This window comes from Octopus bimaculoides, chromosome 3, assembly GCF_046866305.1.
Source record: "Octopus bimaculoides isolate indiv1 chromosome 3, ASM4686630v1, whole genome shotgun sequence".
NCBI classification, from domain to species: Eukaryota; Metazoa; Mollusca; class Cephalopoda; order Octopoda; family Octopodidae; genus Octopus; species Octopus bimaculoides.
The window spans coordinates 20,449,574-20,463,267 of NC_142930.1; the positions used below are offsets into that span (position 1 = coordinate 20,449,574).

The window sequence follows — 13,694 nt, forward strand, 5'->3', positions numbered from 1 at the left end:
ACCTCGAGAACCCAGTTTCCACAAAAACTGTTCACTGGAAGCTGCACAAAGCTGGATTTCACGGGAGGGCTGCAATCAGAAAACCACTACTTTCAAAAACAAACGTTGCATAGCGTTCAGAGTGGAGTAAAAACCTACAGAATTGGTCCCCAGAATAATAGAAGATTGTTATTTTCTCGGACGAGTCATCCTTTACCTTATTTCCGATCATCGGCCTAGTATACATGTTGAGACAGCCAAAAGAAGCATTTGACCCAGACTGCTTTCTTCCAACTGTTAAACATGGAGAGGATCTGTAATACCAGTATTCAGTAATCAAGTGGTGGGTAGGGGGACAGACAGAGACACAAACACACTAATACATACATACATACATACATACATACATAATACATGCATGAAAGTACTAGTTCAATCAGAATGGACATTTAATATTCTATCAGTTCATTATATATTATTATCCTATATTATGTTATTATAAGATTGTTCATAAAACGTGTAAATAAGACAGAATTTCTTTCAGTAATATATTTTTCTATACACAATCATACACGCCCGTGTGTGTGTGTATGTGTGTGTGTGTAAGGTGAGCTGGCACAATCATTAGCACGCCGGCAAAATGCTCAGCGGCATTTCGTCCGTCTTTACGCTCGGAGTTCAAATTCCACCGAGGTCGACTTCGCATTTCACCCTTTCAGGGTCGATAAAGTAAGTACCGGATGAGCACTGGAGTCGATGTAATCGACTTACCCGACCCCCGAATTTGGTGGCTTTGTGCCAAAATTTGAAACCAATATATATATATATATATATATATATATATATATATATATATATATATATATAATATACAGATAGAATAGACACACACAAATAAACAAAAACACACACACACACCCTCACACATACGCACACACGTATGGCGATATATTGTATAAATATTTTTATGTGTGTATGTATTGTATTAAAAGACTGTGTTTAAGTTTATTCTTTTAATCAAGGCTTCTCTTATTTCCCCTGTTTGCCCTTTATATTTTGTTAGCTTTATCGCTACGCATTTTATCCCCCAAAAAACCATCAGAACATATTACATTAGACAAACAAAAGAAGATTAAATAGAAAAAAATCGTTAACCGATATCTCAATCACATTCTGTAATATTTCCAAACATCATTTAAAATATTAATCACGGAAACTTTATTAATAACTGAACACAACTTAGAAATTAACTTACAGATAGCGTATCCTAATAACAAATAAAGGCCACTTCCTGATCATTGACATAATCCTGGAGTTCACTGTTAAAATTTTCAAATTCGACGCTAATGATACCATCATTAACATAACATCATTTCCATGTTTCCTTCCTACAATAAAACGGTTGCAGCACGCATTAATGGACTAAAAACTTGCATGCACATAGGAACTTTGCTGCTCCGCATAAAAATAATCAACTAGTAAAGAAATACAAACATTATTAATAATTTACAAACAAGTACAAAATTGTGTTTTTAATGTTTCGCTTAAACTAATATCTCACAATGTTACACTCATATCAGCACCAAGCGCACATTCTCTTGAGTATTTTTTTTTGTTTAAGTCATCAGACTACGGCCATGCTAGAGCGTCGCCTTGAATATTTTTCGCAGTATCTATCGTACCCAATATTTTTTCTATGGTACTTATTTTCGTAATTTCTATTAATAGCTATCATTCTCCCCTGTGTCCTCTCTCCTCCTCTTTCACTCTTTGTCTCTCTCTCTCTCTCTCTCTCTCTCTCTCTCTCACACACACACACACACACACACACACACACACACACACACACACACATATATGTATATATAATTGAAAATTGAAGTCAACAAGAAGGGGTACAGTTGAACATTTATTTTCTACCACTACAACTGCTTCGACACAACGTAGCTCTCCAGGTGTGCAGGTATTTGATTATGCAACCATTTCCCTGCATTATGTGATCTAGTTTTGTTTCCTCGGTCGATATGTAAATATTGTCTCTGTAAGTTTAAAACCCTCGGCTTCAAGGACATCTTGTCTATCGTAGCCGGAATTTAGTAGTAGTCACTTAGCTTATCAGTGTGTTTCGTTGCGGATGTGCCGTTGGCAGACTGCTTTGAATGTGTAGATGTAGTGGGATGGTAATTCTGGTATTTATTTAAAGTGGTTGCCGTTTTAAAGGGATCGGCATTTTATTTCTTTGTACTGCTGATTTGTTCTTCATGGTTGGTTATATATGCGATTGTCCTTAGCTGGCCTTTAAGATTGGACGTTCGAACACGTACACGCATACACACGTCCGCAAACACATACAAACATATCATATATATATATATATATATATATATATATATATATATATATATATATATATATATATATTACACACATTCACGCACACATTTATATACGTATACATATACATATAAATATATGTATACACACATATATATATATATACACACACACGCATATATATACTAGCTGACGTATCTGGTAATTTCCAGGAAAGCAGGGCTTATCCCTTGGTTCCGTTCTCATAATTGTTTCGCTAATCCAATAACAACAATACTAAGTTTCTGTGCATTTACAGAGAAAACCGAACTGTCTTACACAGGATCTTGTTTTTAGAAATTCCCAATAAGTTATGAATATACAAATTATAAAGTCAGTTATGTAATAACATGAAATTAGTTACTCGATAGCAAGAATTCAAATAAAGTAGCCCCAAAAAGGGCTTTTATGCGTTCCCAGAGTATATAGAACACAGGCGGAAATACTAACAAGGCATGTATACTAAAATCGTGAAGCATGTTACGTAATACCAAGTTATTCAGATATTAGATAATAACAATTCAAAGTAAATAACTCTGAAAAGGGCTTCTGCGCGTTCCCAAAGAATATTACCCTCAGGGGCGCTAGTGTTGGTATATAGGGGAATTAGTCACTAACCGAAATAAGTGGATCATTATTTAGGAAAATACTATTTACTTGTTTAAGGGTTGTACTGGATAAATTACGAAAATAACTAACAGTTCAACTACTAAAAAATAGGCATAATCAGTTTTATTTTTACCAAATAGTTTAGGAAAATGAATGGGTGATTTCCCTTGGCTATAAAAAGGATCCCTTCCATGGGCCCTATTATCGATCTTTTTCAAAAATCTGAGTGTGCCATGAGGTTTCCAGACATGAGATCTACTCATGTGTCGTTTCATCAAAATCGATATATATATTTAGATACACACACACACACACACACACACACACACACACACACACACACACACACACACACATATATGTATATATATATATATATATATATATATATATATATATATATATATATATACACACACACACATATATATATATATACACCTACATATACATACGTATATACACATGCGCTCCCATATACGGATATGTACGTGCACTCACATACATACACATATATAAACATGCTGCCGCACACTTATACATACACAGGTGCCCATGTGTGCATACGCAGATAAATATATATCTACTTACGTACACACACATACATATAAATGTGTTTGTATAATGGTAATAATAAATATTAATAGAAATATACGTATACTCATTTTTTGATTTCTATTTTTCTTGTTTGCACCAACATACCTGTAAAATATATATAATATACAGATATATATGTGTGTATGTATGTATGTATAGGTAGATAGATGGATAGATAATTAGATAGATAGATAGATAGATAGATAGATAGATAGATAGATAAATAGATAGATAGATAGATAGATAGATAGATAGATAGATGGATAGATAGGTTTCTTTATTAGCCACACAGGGCTCAACACAGAGGGGACAAAATACAAATGTAGAGTTTTTCTTTTCGAGGGGGTCGAAAACAAAGCAGGAAAAAAAAACAAAAGTGGGGACAACGATGAAAAAAAAAAAAAAAAAAAAAACATCGCAGAACGTTTGGGGTATTTACAAAAAATACGAAATAATACAAAAAATTCCCAATAAATGGGGAGGTTATCCGTGGAAAGAAAAACCTACGAAAAGACCACGGTAACCTCGGTCTTTAGCGTCACACTTTGTTAAATAAAATTTCTTTTATTTAAGCAAGAAACGTGAGTAACTCTCTGTTTACAAAATTTTAAAACGTTTTATAGAATCATGGTCAAGGTGGCTTCGTCATTTATACGTGCCATTCTTGCTACATGTATCCATCTTTTTGCGAAACATTTGCTAGACAACACTTGCCTCTCTACTCTCACCTTCCTTTTCAAGTGATACTTGAAAAAGTTGATGAGAGATTGACCAGAGAGGAAAGTATTTGTCTCTAATCCTTTCAGACGCGTCCACCAGATGCATTCTTTGGCCATAGCCACAAGTACGATAAATACAGCTCTTCCTTCCTGTTTAAAGGAAGGAGGCGTGATGATATTGACGATAGACTCGGTTGATAAACCGACTCGTCCCACACGCGACAGCAGTCGTTCGACATAAGCCCACAGCTCCGAAATGGTTGGACACTGCACGAGTGCGTGCAGAACGGTTTCATCGCTGTGACCGCATCTCGGGCAGGTCGGCCCCGCATTTCGCGAGCCGTGTCTATAGAGCTTATCCCGAACGGGTAGCGCCTCTCGGTAACACTACCAGGCCAGGGATCTCTGGAAGTTGTCCATAGGTCCCGGCCCGAAAGTCGTCCTGAACAGGCGGGTCAGGTATTCCTCGTCGACGCCCAGGTTCGCCCCGAGATCGTCGTCGTACCTGCCCTCCACTAATCCCCTATAGAATGACTTCGTTGTGATGCAGCCGCTCAAGGTCGACCCGGGACGGCAAAGTTGTTGCAGAGCAACGCGACACTCACGGTGCCATTCGCCATTCCTCGGCCTCTTTTTGATCCACGACTGCAGCTCGGTCATGGAGACGAGCTGCAGGAAAGCGCGTCGCACAAACGGCGACCACACCTGCTCACCGTCGTCTACGTAGAGCCGGAGATGTCGCAGTCTCAGCGCATGTCTGCGCATCATCAACCACGGCATGCCCAGCCCTCCTTTCAGCGGGTGTTGGCAACAAACGGATCGCCTCACCATCGGAACGCTTCCTTTCCACAAAAAGCGGAAGAGGATGCGCTCCATTTCGGTGATGGCGCGATCGGGACAAGGCACGACGGTGAGGCGGTATTCGATGACGGACGCGATGTACGCGTTCGCCACCTCCGCCCGACCTTTTAGGGACAGCTTCCTCTCGGACCATTGCCGGCAGAGAGTGGCCACCCTACTCATTATCTCGTCCCAGTTCTTCTCCGTTTGCAGGTCCGGACCGAACCAGACTCCGAGCAACTTGACCGGACCGTCCGTCCAGCGTCCCACTACTGAGGCGCTGCCGGACGGTATGGGCTTGCTTCTCCAGGTGCCGAGCAGCAAACCCACCGACTTATCCCGGTTGATTTTCGCTCCCGTCACCGCTTCGTAGTCTTTCAGCGTCTCGCCGACAAGCTCAATGTGCTCGTGGCTAGACGCTATGACGGTGACGTCGTCCGCGTATGCCGACACGCTCGTCCCGCACCCCAGTTCTCGCGGGATGCCCCTCAGCGTCGCCAGCTTCCGCAGTAGTGGCTCGAGAGTCAATACGTACAGGAGCGGCGACAGGGGGCATCCCTGACGAACCGAACGTGCAATGTCGAAGGGTCCCGATAGACGTCCATTGACACGAACAAACGAACGGATGCCTGTGTACAAGGCAGCCATCCAGCCGCGGAAAACGGGACCGAAGCCGGCCGCTTCGAGGACGGCCTCCAAGTATCGATGGTCTACCCTATCGAAAGCTTTGGATTGATCCAAATTGATCAGGGCCCCACCCATGCCAGGTTCCTTAACTACCCTCTCTATGATGTAGCGCATCAGATGGAGGTTGTCATGGATGCTCCGGCCCGGCACGGCGCACGTCTGCTCCGTGCCGACCAGTTTCTCGATGACAAGCGCCAACCGCTTGGCTAACACCTTGGCCAAAATTTTCATGTCTGCATTGAGCAGAGTGATGGGCCTAAAGTTATCTATGGCGTCCCCCTTGTTTGGATCTTTCTTCAGCAGCGTTACCGCTCCTCGGCTCACAAAACCAGGAATGCTCCCGTTCTGCTGCCAGTTGCAGTACACGACCGCCAAGACTTCTCCAAACAAGTCTGGCATACATTTGTAAAGCTCGTAGGGCAGACCATCCAAACCCGGAGATTTGTCCGTCGAGCAACCCGCCATCGCGTCCCTCACCTCCTCCGCCGTGATGACCCCTTCGCAGCACTCCGCCTCTCTTGCCGAGAGTCGTGGCAAGCTGTGCAGGTAGGCACTAAAGTCCACCCTGCCTTCTCGCTCGCCACTCCTCCCGAACAGTCGGGCAAAATGCCGCTGAAACGCCTCGCACATCTTGCTCGGCTCGAGCAATTCGCGCCCCTGTTCGTCTACCAGAGACCGGATGGTGGCTCTGTTACCCCGCTGCGTCTCCGCCACCCGGGCCTCTCGTGCGGCTCCAACACCTTCATTCCCCAGAGCACGCATCCTTGCCCTGACAGCACACCCTTCGTGTTTAGCATTGAAGTGTTGGTCGAGGGCCAACCTCGCCGCTAAAACGTCGGATGCGATGCCACTTCGCAATGCCTCTTCTAACTTTATCACTAGCTCCCCCTCTTCTCTGTTCCTCTCTACAGCTAGTGCCCTGCTATACCTTATTGCTTCCGCCCTTACTGCTCTCTTGAGGGCAAACCACCATTTGTTGTTGACGATGGCTCCCGTCAAAGCCCTCTTTACTAACGTGCTAATCCGGTCTCTGAAAACCTGTCTCGACGGGAAAGACGCGTTTAGTTTCCAGTAACCGGGACCCTGCCTATGTGCCTTATCTAAGTCTAGCGTACACGTCACAAGTTTGTGATCCGTGTAGCTGACTATGTGGAACTGTGGACATCCTAAACTATCTCTATCTCTTGTCCTACACACTATCCTATCTAGATACGATCTCGACGACCCAATGCGGTTGCTCCAAGTCCACGTTGGCACATTTGGGTGGTCGAGTCGGTACCTGTCAGACAACTGGAAGCGTCTGAGCAGGTCTATGAGGCCTTTGCATCCCCTTCTAGTTTTGTCACTCCCCACGTAGTCTAGATGCGTGTCCAAGGTAGCATTCCAATCCCCCACTAAAAGTAAGGGACGAGACGTTCCCAGGAATACTTCTAGACGTCGAAAGAAGTCTGACCGACCTGTTAAAGGAGGTACATAAACTGCCAGCAACCGAAAAGCGCCTCCATCGCTGCCGTCCACATCTAGGACAACCAGTCTACCCTCCGGGTCCGTAAATATCGTCTTTACTTGGAGATCCAGACTCTTGCGAAAAAGAACCGCCGTGCCACTACCGCCCATCCTCGGCAGACAGGGAGAAAAATAAATGTTAAACTGTCCGCCAAACATGGACTTTAGGGCCCGCGGTTCATGGAGTCTGGTCTCACTAATAGCTATGATATCCAAATTGTGTGACTTGATGTCATTTAAGAGGTACCCTTGTTTCCAAGGGGACCCTAAGCCACGCACATTCACACAACCAATCTTCACCATGATTCTATTTATACGTGTGCTTTTAAGCACAAAACAAAAGAACAGAGTGTTACTTACCGTTAGAAAGTTTTGTTTCCTCCTTGGATTTTTCACCAAGGAGGCTATTGTACAATTTCTTGCACAAATATTTCTGGAATCCCCCTACCGAGTTGGGGTAGAGGGATTTTATTGTGTTGTGTAATGCTGGTGTTACATGAATAATTTTAATGTGTTTTGGCGGTGTTGTACGTGGGTGGTTGTTGGTTTTGATATCGTTATTTGTGATGTTTGTTTTAGAGTTGATGTAATTCATCAACTCTGTGTTTGTACTGTCTATTGCTGTTAGCATTGTTTTTTTTATATTACTATTGGTGTTAGTAGTATTTTCGGGAGATGTGAATCTCCCTGCTTTGTTTGTGTTTGCATTTTGTTTTGTTTTCTTCTTACTGCGCTTCCACTTTCCTTTCGTAGCTATTTTCCACTCCTCCCCACTCTCTTCATCGGATGATGGGAGATCTGAGGAGTCAGAAAGAGGTAACGGCAAATTTTGTGCGTCTGTGTGTGTTTCTGTGAATGTTTGTGTTGCTGTTTTTATTGATGTTGACTGCTTGTTATTTATGTGTGGTGTATGTGATATGGGGGAGGGAGAGGCAGTCTTGGAATTTTCTTTTTTTTCTTCTGTTTTTGCAGTTTCTGTTGTCTTTTCTGTTGTGGTTATTGCTGATATTTCTGTTGTTGCTTTTTGTGTTGCTGGTGGTGTTGGTAGTAAGGTTTTTCTGTTGGGGGTATTTGGTAGTTGCTTCTGTTGTTGTTGTTGTTGTTGTTGTTGTTGTTTTTCTTTGTATTGTTGCCGTTGTTGTTGCCTTTTCTTCTGGGCTACTGGGCATGTTTTTGAAGGTGAGTTTTGCTACTACAAACGTAGCAAACTGGCCTTCTGCCTTCGACGAAAACATGAAAAATTGAATCCTCAGTTAATTGGATTCTATGTGGAATTTTTTCCCAGTTTGCTGGATCAATTTGTACCAGGAGTTGAAATTCCTGGCCAATCCAGTTTTGATTGCAAACGGCAGATGCTTCTAGTATGTTTATCTCCTCCTCTATGCCTAGACATATGGCAGATACTAGCCATTCTTCCTCAATTTCAGGAGGCACATTCGAAATTTTTATTTTCGTAACCCTACGACCAAGGTGCGTAGGGATCATGAGCAGGTTCTCATGCTGTAATGACTTAGTGGAGAGGTCCTTCGCTCGCTGCTCGCTGTCTAGTCTTACTTCTATCGTTCCGAATTTCAAACCTCTCGTTATGTAAGTCTTGTAAGACCAAATCGGCTTTAAGCATCTCTCAACATTTTCTTGGGTGAATTTTTCCACTGTCTTTGTCTTTAAATTAATGGTTCTGTAGATGATAGTTTTTTTTTCGATGTTTATCTTAAAGTCCGCGGGCGTTTGAAGATGGACTGTAACGTCCTTTTTACTTAGCATGCTTTTGCATGCAAGTAATTTCTCTTTCGATATATTCAAAATTCTTTTCCTAGGCTTCAAAGCCTCGGCAAAGTTCGTTGTGGTGGTGGTAGTGGTGGTATCAGTGGTGAGGACAGTGGTTTTGTTAGCAAGGACATTTGTGTCCTTGTTGTTGTTGCTGCTGCTGCTGCTGCTGCTGCTGCTGTTGTTGTTGTTGTTGTTGTTGTTGTCACTGGTTACGTTGGCAGGCAAGACTGCTGTAGCAGCAGAGTCTTTCTTTTTCTCCATTCTCTCCTTTAACTGTGAGGAAGGAAGACTAGGAAATTCTTTTTCGAACGAAACACTGCAGACTGCAGCGTTCGTTTCACAAAAATTTCCATGGCTACAAGACGCCATCGTCTCAAAAAAAATGGCTAGAAAGCCGAGATTGGTTTTTATATCCTGGAAATGTGCCACACAGGGCAGATTTCCGTTGCAAAAAACTTGCACCAGAGAGTCTACAAGTTGTTATACAACTTTGTATATAAAATAAATTTTACAAACAAACTTTTTAAAACATGAAAAAGGCAAAACTTACAGAGCCGACACGTCTACCGTCCGTCCATAGAGATAGATAGATAGATAGATCGATAGATAGATAAATAGATAGATAGATAGATACATAGATGGATAGATAGATAGATTGATTGATTGATTGATTGATTGATAGGTTGTGTGATTGATTGACTGAGGTATTTATACGTGTTTCTTTATTCAAAAATGCCAGTCCTGTATTCATACATCGAGGAAAACTGAACATTGACCATAGATTTTCAAATTATCCATCTATAGCAGCCATTTAAAATTTAAATCTTCCACTGCATATAGCACATTATATCTGTAATTGGTTTCCATACCATTTATTATTTATCGATCGTCGTACGTCCTATAAAACTGCGTTATGAAAATGCCAACCTCATAATAAACTCGGCACAAAGATAAATGTAGTTTGCTTTCCCTTTGTTACAATTCTAAAGCAGTGATCTTTAAAATGTAGATTGACATTTGACATTTTCTTCGCAATTCATCAATATATCATGATGGAAAATTTACATAATTGATAGGATTTTAAAATTCAGAAGTTGCATGTGTAGTTTTACTGTGTTATTCGTTGTCCGGATAGAGAATAATTCAGGGCTGCAGTTAATAGTAATGTCGGAGTTGTTGGTGGTGGTGTTTGTGTTACTCATGACAGTAAAGATAACTCTGATATTAGCAATAGTGACGTTCGCAGTGAGTGTAGTGATGTGAACGTTTATAATGGTAGTAGTAGTAGTAATAGTAGTAGTAGTAGTAGTAGTAGTAGTAGTATCGCTGGCAGCAGCAGCAGAAGCAGCAGCAGCAATGATAATGAAAGTGGCTGTTTTGCTGATGTCTGTGAGGATAATAGTGGCGATTGTTATGTGCTGATGAGTGTGGGTCTTGCAGCGTTTTTAGTAATAAAGTGGAATGATAACGGGGACTTTTCCCGACAGTTACGGTGAGGAAGGACGTTGAATCTTGCTGGTAATGCTGATGGTGATGTTGATTGTTTCGGTGGTATTGTTGTTGAGGTATGTTGCTCTTGATGCCTATAGTGATGGCAGAGACGTAAGCGAGTATATGTTGGACGGGTAGATAATGATAGCGGTGAACGTAATGATGGTGGCGAATACTTTTTTTGAATAAAATATGCCATATACATTGTCCAATATGAGTTTCCGATTTCAATATGGTAGGGTGGGATTTGACTGTTATTTGTGCTATGTCTAACGGCCGCATAGCGACTCCTGTGTGAGGTAATAGTAATTGCGATGAAACTCGTTTTTATTGAACATTTGCTGAGAGTAATGGTGATCTTGTTTATGACTGTAGTTTCTGTGATGGTTAGTGGTGTGGTTATGATAGTGATTGGTGTGATGGGGATATTTGAAGTTGTAATAGGAGTGATAATGGTGGTATCGGAGGGAGTAGCGGAGGTTATGGTTGATGCTGATGGCCATAAAAAGCCACAAAACTACTCATGTTAATTTTGGCTGTCCTTCAATTGGTGTTCGTGGTGTTGTAGCTGATAGTGATGCAGTTAGTATTAGAGTTAATATGCAAGGCGGTATTACTGGTCATTGTGATAGTGGCTATAATTGTAGTGACCATTGCAGGGCAATGGTGGTGTACAGATGAGGTTAGGAGTGAACTTTCACCTCGGATTTCCTGTTTTCCAGACTTTAGATTTTTAATCACTGCTAGTACACAAACATCAATACATTCATCCTACCATACTTCCAACGAAATACCTGTAATATGCGCTATAAATTGACAATACCACTTCGATCATCCGTTTCAAGAGATTGCAAAGATCATTTGATTCACGGAAATAATCGATCAACCAATAGCGCCAAATAATCGTCGATAATATTCGATCTCTTGCTGAGACAGATTACTAACATCAATTTATTAACTGATTACAAACAGTTTTGTTAGAAAATCCTTTATGGAAAAATATCCAAACAACCTGTATAAATCGACAATTTTATTTTTTTGTGCAAACAATTATTTGAAAAATCAAATTGAAAATAAAAGACTTTGTCAATATTCAACTGTGTAAAGCTCTTCTGATAATTTTTCACAAGATAACGAGAAACGCGATTGCAAAAAAAAAAAAAAAAAATAATAAAATAAAATAAAAAATGGTAGAGCGTTAGATTAAATGCCCTTCGGTATTGGGTTAAGATGATTTACATTCCAAGTTCAAATTCCGCTGAGGTTAACTTTGCCTTTCATTCCTCTGAGGTCGATAAAATAAAGTGCTGTAAAGTGTTGGGATCGATTTAATCGACAATCCTCTCCTGTTAAAAATATACCATGTCATTAGCCTATATTAAGAACAATCCACAGCTTTTGCAGTGGATTGGAAGGAGCGTTTAAACGTCGATCAGAATGCCTTGCATTTTTCAGTTCTGTACGCTCTAAGTTCAATTTCTGTCAAGGTCGACTTAGTCTTACGTCCTTCTCGACTCAGTGAAATACAATACCAGTCAAGGAATGAAATTAGTATATTTGACTGCTTACTACCACTAAATTCCTGGCCCCGTCTCTATGTAAGAAATTATTATTATAAATGTTAAAGCGACGAGCTGGCAGAATCGCTAGCACTCCGGGCAAAATGCTTAGTGGCATTTCATCCGTCTTTATGCTCGGAGTTCAAATTCCACCGAGGTCGACTTTGCCTTTTACCCTTTCGAGGTCGATAAAGTATGTTCAAATTCCACTTACATAAAGCAAGTTCGAATTTGTATAAAGTTCAAATTCAACTGAGATCAACTTTGTCTTTCACCCTTTCGAGGTCGAGAAAATTAATACCAGTCAAGTACTGGGTTCGGTGGGATCGACTATGGTTGTCTCCTGAAATTCCCGGTCTTGTGCCTTTTGTAGAAAGCATTATTATTATAACTGTTAACGCGTTGGGCGGGAAGAATCCTTGGGACGTAGGATAAAATACTTAACGTCATTTCGTCTGTCTTTACGTTTTGAGTTCAAATACTGCCGAGGTTGACTTTTTACTTTCGCTTTATCGGGGTCAATAGAATAAGTACCAGTAATTAGCTTACCCTTCCCACAAAGTAGTTGAAAGGATTATTATTATAATTATTGAAAAATAATAAACATTTAATAGCGAATTTGGTAGATCATCGGAAAAATGTCCTGCAGCAGTTATTTTGAAGTCTAGGACGTTTATCTCCCCCCACAATGGACAATAGCCCCCTCCTCAAGGACAGTTACCCCTGAGGACAACGTATGATGATTTAAAACTTCTTAAAATATTGGAGAGGGGGTAATTAACCGAGTGGGGGTAATTGTTCTAGGAGGTAGTTGTTGTCAGGGGGATTGTCCTATGGGGAGTAATTGTCCAAGGTGAGTAATCGTCTTGATACGGTTATTTACGTCTCTTTACATTCAAATGCCGCAGACACCGACTTTCAATCCTTCTCTTATCCGGGTCAAAAATATAAAATATTAGTCAGATACTAGTGAATATTTAAGCAACTACACTTCTACTCTAAACTTTGTAGTTTTATGCCAATAGTAATTAATCTTTTTCTGAATACATAATATTGTACAAATGTAAATGATGGTCATTACTAAAAGTGGATGTTTCTGATTTGAGTTCAAGCCCAGCTATTTCTAAGGGGAGTATATTTGTCGATCCCATCGATTCCTGTAATGGTCCTTAATTTCAGCTATTGTGGAGAGATGAAAGGCAAAGTTAACCTCGGAACAGCCTGCTCGTGAAATTAACTAGCAATTTGCAGAGCACTCCACGACACGTGTACCCTTAACGTAGTTCTCGGGAAGATTCAACGTGACACAGAGTGTAACAAGGCTAACCCTTTGAAGTACAGGTACAACAGAAACAGGAAGAAAGACAGAGAAATTTGTGATCAAAGAATACAGCAGGGTTCGCCACCACCCACTGTCAGAGCTTCGTGGAGCTTTAAGTGTTTTCGCTCAATAAACGCTCACAACGCCCGGTCTAGGTATCGAAACCACGAGTCTGCTGCCCTAACCACTGGGCGATTGTGCCTCCACTATATCTAAATAAGAATCTCTTATTATTATAAAAAC

General features: G+C 41.0%; 1 long non-coding RNA gene across 1 annotated transcript in view; it reads right to left on the minus strand.

Moving 5' to 3' along the window:
• LOC128247352 (uncharacterized) overlaps positions 1-1,366 on the minus strand; it is a 33,912-nt gene extending 32,546 nt beyond the window's left edge. The window contains exon 1 of the long non-coding RNA XR_008263747.2: positions 1,235-1,366. This is a non-coding gene — a long non-coding RNA (uncharacterized LOC128247352). The remainder of the gene's footprint in view (positions 1-1,234) is intronic.
• Between the last annotated feature and the right edge of the window lie 12,328 nt (positions 1,367-13,694).